At 38.6% G+C, this 7,494-nt stretch overlaps 1 long non-coding RNA gene across 1 annotated transcript; it reads right to left on the bottom strand.

The window, feature by feature from the left end:
- Positions 1 to 4,181: 4,181 nt before the first annotated feature.
- Positions 4,182 to 6,705, bottom strand: LOC130469201 (uncharacterized). The gene is made up of 5 exons (XR_008929600.1): positions 6,443 to 6,705; positions 6,266 to 6,353; positions 6,082 to 6,180; positions 5,499 to 5,563; positions 4,182 to 4,479 (listed from the first exon to the last, which is right to left on the bottom strand). It is a non-coding gene; the product is annotated as an uncharacterized lncRNA (long non-coding RNA).
- Between the last annotated feature and the right edge of the window lie 789 nt (positions 6,706 to 7,494).

Here is a 7,494-nt window from a genome sequence, read left to right as displayed (position 1 = left end):
CAGGTTGTGGCTCACACTTATGTTCCAATCCACAGGGACTAAGAAGAAGTAGAAAGTTAAGCAAGGGTGAAGTCGACCTACGAGTGGGAAATGGAGCACGGATTGCTGCATTAGCCGTAGGAACTTACTATTTGTCGTTGCCCTCCGGGCTAGTTTTGGAACTGGAAGAATGTTTCCATGTTCCAAGTCTTACTAAAAACATCATTTCAGTTTCTTGCTTAGATGCTAAGGGATTTTCCTTTTTAATAAAAGACAATAGTTGTTCGTTTTATTTTAAAGAGATGTTTTATGGATCTACTAGATTAGTCAATGGACTTTATTTATTAGATCACGACAAACAAGTATATAACATAAATACCAAAAAGGCCAAAAAGGATGATTCAGATCTCACCTATCTGTGGCATTGTCGATTAGGCCATATAAACTTGAAACGCTTAGAAAGACTTCAAAAGGAAGGAATTCTAGAGCCATTTGACTTAGAGGATTATGGTAAATGCGAATCATGTTTACTTGGCAAAATGACAAAGCAACCTTTCTCTAAAGTTGGAGAAAGAGCAAATGAACTATTGGGTTTAATCCATACAGATGTATGTGGACCAATGAGTACAAATGCTAGAGGTGGTTTCAGCTACTTTATCACTTTCACTGATGACTTCAGTAGGTATGGTTATGTCTACCTAATGAAGCATAAGTCTGAATCCTTTGACAAATTCAAGGAATTTCAGAGTGAAGTAGAGAATCAATTAGGCAAGAAGATTAAGGCACTGCGGTCTGACAGAGGCGGTGAATATCTGAGCTATGAATTTGATGACCATCTGAAAGAATGTGGAATTCTATCAGAGTTGACTCCTCCTGGAACACCACAATGGAACGGTGTGTCGGAACGGAGGAACAGAACCTTGCTAGACATGGTCAGGTCAATGATGGGTCAGGCCGAACTTCCATTAGAATTTTGGGGACATGCACTAAATACAGCTGCACTCACTATAAATAGAGCTCCGTCTAAAGCTGTCGAAAATACTCCATACGAATTATGGTTTGGAAAGCCTCCAAATGTGTCTTTTCTTAAGATTTGGGGATGTGAAGTATACGTCAAACGATTAATTTCAGACAAACTTCATCCAAAATCTGACAAATGTATCCTTGTGGGCTATCCAAAGGAAACAAAGGGGTATTACTTCTACAATACATCTGAGAACAAAGTGTTTGTTGCTCGAGATGGTGTCTTTTTGGAGAAAGATCACATTTCCAAAATGACAAGTGGGAGAAAAATAGACCTCGAAGAAATTCGAGTCGAACAACAAACTCTAGAGAATGCTCAAGATGACATTCAGGATGAAACTCAGAGATCTTTAGAAGAATCTGGTGAGAATCATGGTCAATCTAGAAATGTTACCCCGCGTAGATCGCAAAGATATAGATCTCAACCGGAAAGGTACTTAGGTATTTTGACGAACGAGAGCTATGACGTTCTATTACTTGAAAGTGATGAACATGCGACTTACAAACAAGCTATGACGAGCCCTAGCTCCAAGCAATGGCAAGAAGCCATGCAATCTGAATTAGACTCCATGTCTGAAAACCAAGTATGGGATTTGGTTGATTTGCCAGATGGCTATCAAGCCATTGGAAGCAAATGGGTTTTCAAACTGAAAAAGGACAAGGATGGGAAACTTGAAGTTTTCAAAGCTAGATTGGTTGCAAAAGGTTACAGGCAAGTCCACGGTGTGGATTACGATGAAACCTTTTCAGCAGTTGCAATGCTAAAGTCTATTCGAATAATGTTAGCAATCGCTGCATATTACGATTACGAAATATGGCAGATGGATGTCAAAACTGCTTTCTTAAACGGCGTTTTAACAGAAACTGTGTTTATGACACAGCCTGAAGGTTTTGAGGATCCAAAGAATGCTAAGAAGGTATGCAAGCTAAAGAAATCAATCTGCGGATTGAAGCAGGCATCCAGGAGCTGGAATATACGTTTTGATGAAGCAGTCAGTGACTTTGGTTTCATCAAGAACGCAGACGAATCTTGTGTATACAAGAAGGTCAGTGGGAGCAAAATTGCTTTCCTAGTATTATATGTCGACGACATATTGCTTATCGGAAATGACATTCCTATGTTGAACTCTGTCAAGATTTGGCTTGGGAAATGTTTTTCGATGAAGGATCTAGGAGAAGCACAGTACATATTGGGCATCAAGATTTACAGAGATAGATCTAAAAAGATGATTGGACTTAGTCAAAGCACTTATGTCAATAAGGTGCTTAATAGGTTCAAGATGGCGGACTCCAAGCGAGGCTACCTACCCATGTCTCATGGAATGACTCTAAGCAAGACTCAATGCCCAAAAACACTTGATGAGCGTAGACGAATGAATGGGATTCCATATGCATCATTAATTGGTTCAATAATGTATGCTATGATATGTACACGCCCGGATGTTGCGTACGCACTCAGTGCTACGAGCAGATACCAGTCAGACCCAGGAGAGGCGCATTGGACTGCTGCCAAGAACATTCTGAAGTACCTGAAAAGGCACAAAGATGACTTCCTGGTCTATGGTGGAGATGATGAATTAATTGTTAAAGGCTATACGGACGCAAGTTTCCAAACCGACAAAGATGATTTCAGATCACAGTCTGGGTTTGTCTTCTGCCTCAACGGAGGAGCAGTAAGCTGGAAAAGTGCTAAGCAAAGCACCATTGCGGATTCTACAACTGAAGCGGAGTACATTGCTGCACATGAAGCAGCAAAGGAAGCTATATGGCTAAGGAAGTTCATAGGTGAACTTGGTGTAGTCCCCTCCATTAAAGGACCAATAGCCCTGTATTGTGATAATAACAGAGCTATTGCACAGGCAAAAGAGCCTAGACACCACCAGAGAGTCAAGCATGTACTTCGTAGATTTCACCTTCTACGAGAGTTCGTTGAAAGAAAAGAAGTCGAGATAAGCAAAATTGGAACTGATGACAACATATCAGATCCATTAACTAAACCTCTGCCGCAAGCGAAGCACAACTCGCACACTGCAGCTATGGGAATCAAGCATATTGGAGAATGGCTTTGATGTCTCTATTTAATGTTTTAAAGTTTTAGAGTTTAAATCTTTGTAAAACATTATTGGTTAATCATTCACAATAAATGAAAAGAATTCATTTTTCCATTTAATTTGTGGTTTATTAAATGATGAGTCCCTTCAATTTGACGATATATTCAAGATAGACTGTCAGGACCAGTCCTGTGACTAAGAAATGTCTATCAAGTGAACTTGAATGTCAAAAGTTGAAAATGGTCCCTAGTCGGAGTTTTCTATAAAATTGGACGCATAGAAAACGTTAGACGATTAGAATGCAAGATGACTAGTAGTTCTGTTTCTTGAACTATGTGGACATGGCAATGTCATAATCATTTGCATAGATACTTACTTTGGGAAGACTAGTATCGGACAAGACCTATGAAACTTTACTGTAAGAGATGAAAATCTGTCATAAGTAAATTTCATTAAATTATTAGACACTAAATCCTCAATACCTGAGTGATTTGAGATTACTTGTTTGAGAACTGGTTGCTTTGACGTTGAACAACCGTCGCACCGTAAAAGGAGGCTATAAAGGCAACGCTCAGGTAATCACCTATCAAACGAAGTCTAATCTCAAGATCGCAAGATTGGGATTGTCCTCCCATAAATCGGGATGAGATGCTTAAAAGTTGTACAAGGCCACTCGGAGAGCTAGAAACTGTGAAATGCATGGCCGTGCTCGGATGAATCATAGGCTATGATTATCTGTTTATTTGATCAGTTGAACTCTGAAACCGAGGAACACCTCTGGACATAATAAGGATGACAACTCTTACCTTATGTTCAAGAGCAACCATCGAGCGACAAAGGAATTAGGAAATGCACACTTGTCCCTAAGGACAAGTGGGAGACTGAAGGAAATAATGCCCTTGGTCCAAGTATGCATTCTATGTTAAGTCTAATAAATGCGGTTCAGTATTAATTAACAAGTTAATAATTCAGTGAGATCAAGTGAGCTGAATGCCTAGCTAGAGGCCGCTTCAGTTCAAGTGGAATTAATGATATTAATCCACAGCTTACTCTTGACTGAACCCGTAGGGTCACACGAATAGTGTAACACCCCGACAATTCCCATTTTCTAAAATAACCCCTTTTTAAATATAACTGTAGGGAATTATCAAAGTATTATCGCCCGTGTGAAAACGTTACGGCTTATTCAGAATTTTGCAGCGGAAAACATAAACTAACTTTTAGGTTCATAAATAAGCTATTACATATTAGGTCCAAACCAATTAACTGAATTAAGGAAATACGAATAGTACGACAAATTTCAAATCCAAGTTAACAAATTAAATCACTTAATTAACCGAATAGAACTACAAGCTCTCTAATCCCGATCCCAATGATGCATCATCTTCAAACCTGTAGATGGGCAACGCTTATTGATCCTTAGAGACTGCTCACCAGAGATGGGTCATCACAGGATCAATAAGGCATAGCCATGATCAACACACACAAACAAAGCACGTAATCAGCAAAGCTGAGTACTACATACTAAAACAACAACAATCCTAGCATGATACTATCAAACCAACAACCCTAACATGATACTACTAAGTATAAGTAAGGACAGACAAAACATAATAAATTGACGATTATACTTGACTAGACTAAGCTAGGCTTAATAACCATAACATTATTTTAGTTGAAATAGACAATGGACCGAGTTGACCATCCAGAAGTCTTCACTAAGGAAGACGAGGTACGGGCGCGACTCCGTGACCTCAGTGACCTGCGATATCGAGGAACGTTTAAATAAAAATAGGACACGGTGATCAATCCGGTCCCAGAAAAGGCCATGGGCTACCACCATGAACCCCAACTCCTGTTTGTCCGTCACTTCAGACGTGCACAGTCTAAAGCTATTGCTATTCAGTTTCACTTTACATGATTTACAAATTGGGATTCCGTTATGACTCGACCATTACATAAGCCAGACAATTCACATTTGTTCACAACTGTTTTTATCTTGGAATTAAGTAAGTGATCATAAAAGCATCAATCAAGACTCATTCCAACTTAACCCAACCTTTCCTTTAACCATGAGCAACCCTGTATATGGGCATAAAGTTTCAACCTACTAAACAAGGTCCTCCGCCCTTATAAAGTAGTGAAAAGATAGAAAGGGAACAACAACCAATTGATCCAACCCAATCATATAGAATAATCTAGTGTTCCCAACCAACATGTTTGTATCAAACATCCATACTAACATGTTACAGTTCTTATAGTGCAAAATAAGTTCAATAAGTTTGTCCAACAGTATTAAACATGCACATTCAATATAACCCAGTTCGTCCATAATATCAACACCACCAAGTTCCACAATAATATTAACATAACCAAGTTCAACAACAAGATTCAACATGGTTTCAACAATTAGCACACATTCCAGGCACACAGGTATGTACGTACCTTGTGTAAACAAACTGATAGGCCACCTTAACACTTTCAAAAGTCGCCTAAAGAGAATTCTCCGCCTAAAACAACCAACGAGTAATACCAATCAATTTCTAATCATTGGTAACCATAATAAAGCATTCTAAATGCATCCTAAACATATTTAGAACTTTTCTCCAATAACAAAACTTGAATATTTGATTTCCTAGCATAACAATTATTGAATTAAAGATTGAAATTCGTTGAAAACTCTTTGCAAATATCATACTTAAATTTTCAGCAATATAAATTCGTTTACAAACTTCCCAAAACCAACTTATCATGCTTAGAACATAAAAATAATAGTTTCAATAATTCATACTCATTCTACCATGATTTAAAACCATTAAAACATTAAAATTCATGCCTTAAATAATTCAAATTCTTGTTTCAATCGAATTATGTAATCTGAAATTTGATAATTTAATTATGCAAACAAGTAAGTCTTAAATTCGTAATTAAATCATAAAATCATAAACTTAACTCAAGAAAAATATAAATTGAATTAATAAAACGTAATTAAATAATTAAATTAGCTTAGGGTTTAAAAGGAATTAACCAAAAGAAGAGGAAGAGTGGGCGGCCGGCGGTCCGGGGACGGCGGCGCGGCAGCGGCTGGGTTGATGGTTGTCGTCGACGCGGCTGGGTCGTGCGATGGCTGTGCAACAGCAGGAACACAATTGAGGAGAGCAAGAAATACAGAGAAAAAGAACGAACGAAGGAAGGACAAGAGAGGCGGTTACCGGGAAATATAATGCGATAGACCGGCGGCGCGAGTAGGTGGCGGCTAGGAACAGGCGACAGGGCTGGTTGTTGCGTGCACTGGTGGTGCTTCGCAAGAAAAACAAAGAGTTAGTGAGTGAGGAGAGAAAGACGACGAAAGAGAGAAAGAAACACGAGGGGGAGAGAAAGAGAGTTACCGGCGGTGATGGTTGTCCGGTGGCTGGGCAGAAGCGGCGGACGAAGGGAGGAGAGAAAACTGCAGGGAGGATGCTGTACGTGGAGTTGAAGGAGGGAGAGGAGGCTTGATTTTTCTTTTTACGTGAATTTGTTTTGGGTGAGGGTTTGAGTTCTTTTGGGTTTTAATGGTTGGGCTTTTCAAGTGGGCTAGGAGTAGAATTAAGAATTTAGGATTTGCTTTCTAGTTCCAATAGAACGTGATTCCAAAATCCTAATTCGTTTTAACGTAAAAGTCAAAATCAATTTGATTTCATAAATCATTTAAAATATTCAAAATGTAATAACATAATTATATTTTAATTACATATTCATTTCTAAAATTCGTAAATTACATTTAAATATATTAAATATACGTTAAAATATATAAATAGAATATAATAAAATTACGGGGGATTACAATCTACCCCTCTTAAAAGAAGTTTCGTCCCGAAACTTGGCACGAAAATTCACATATTTTTCCAAACTTTTCAACTTATTCTAATTGTAGAAGTACTTTGTGCCACTCTTGTGCACTCTTTTGCCAACTAAGAGTTACTTGCAATACCCAAGAACACAATTTTCTTATGCGGAGAATCTATTTACTTGCATCAACATGTAAAGGTTGCTAAAATAAGCATGAAATGCATAAAATATCATAAAAATAGGTAAAAAGCGCGAATTTCTATCGCATTCTACCCCCCTTAAAGAAAACGAGTTACGCCCTCGTAACTCACCTCAGAAAATAACTCCGGATACTTGATCTTCATTTCAGCTTCGGCTTCCCACGTGGCCTCTTCGTACTCGTGGTTCGACCAAAGCACTTTCACTATGCTGACGTCCTTATTGCGTGTACTACGCACTTTTCTATCAAGGATTTTCACAGGCCTTTCTTCGTATGTGAGGCTACTATCAATCTGAATTCTCTCAGGCTCTAAGATATGACGCTCATCAGGGATATAGCGCTTTAGTTGGGAAATGTGAAACACGTCGTGCATCTTTTCGAACTCCATTGGCAAGGCTAACTTGTATGCTA

Source organism: Spinacia oleracea, chromosome 3 (genome assembly GCF_020520425.1).
Source record: "Spinacia oleracea cultivar Varoflay chromosome 3, BTI_SOV_V1, whole genome shotgun sequence".
Lineage (NCBI taxonomy): Eukaryota > Viridiplantae > Streptophyta > Magnoliopsida > Caryophyllales > Amaranthaceae > Spinacia > Spinacia oleracea.
The sequence above is the reverse complement of the archived record's forward strand: the minus strand, read 5'-3'. Positions and strand labels throughout refer to the sequence as shown.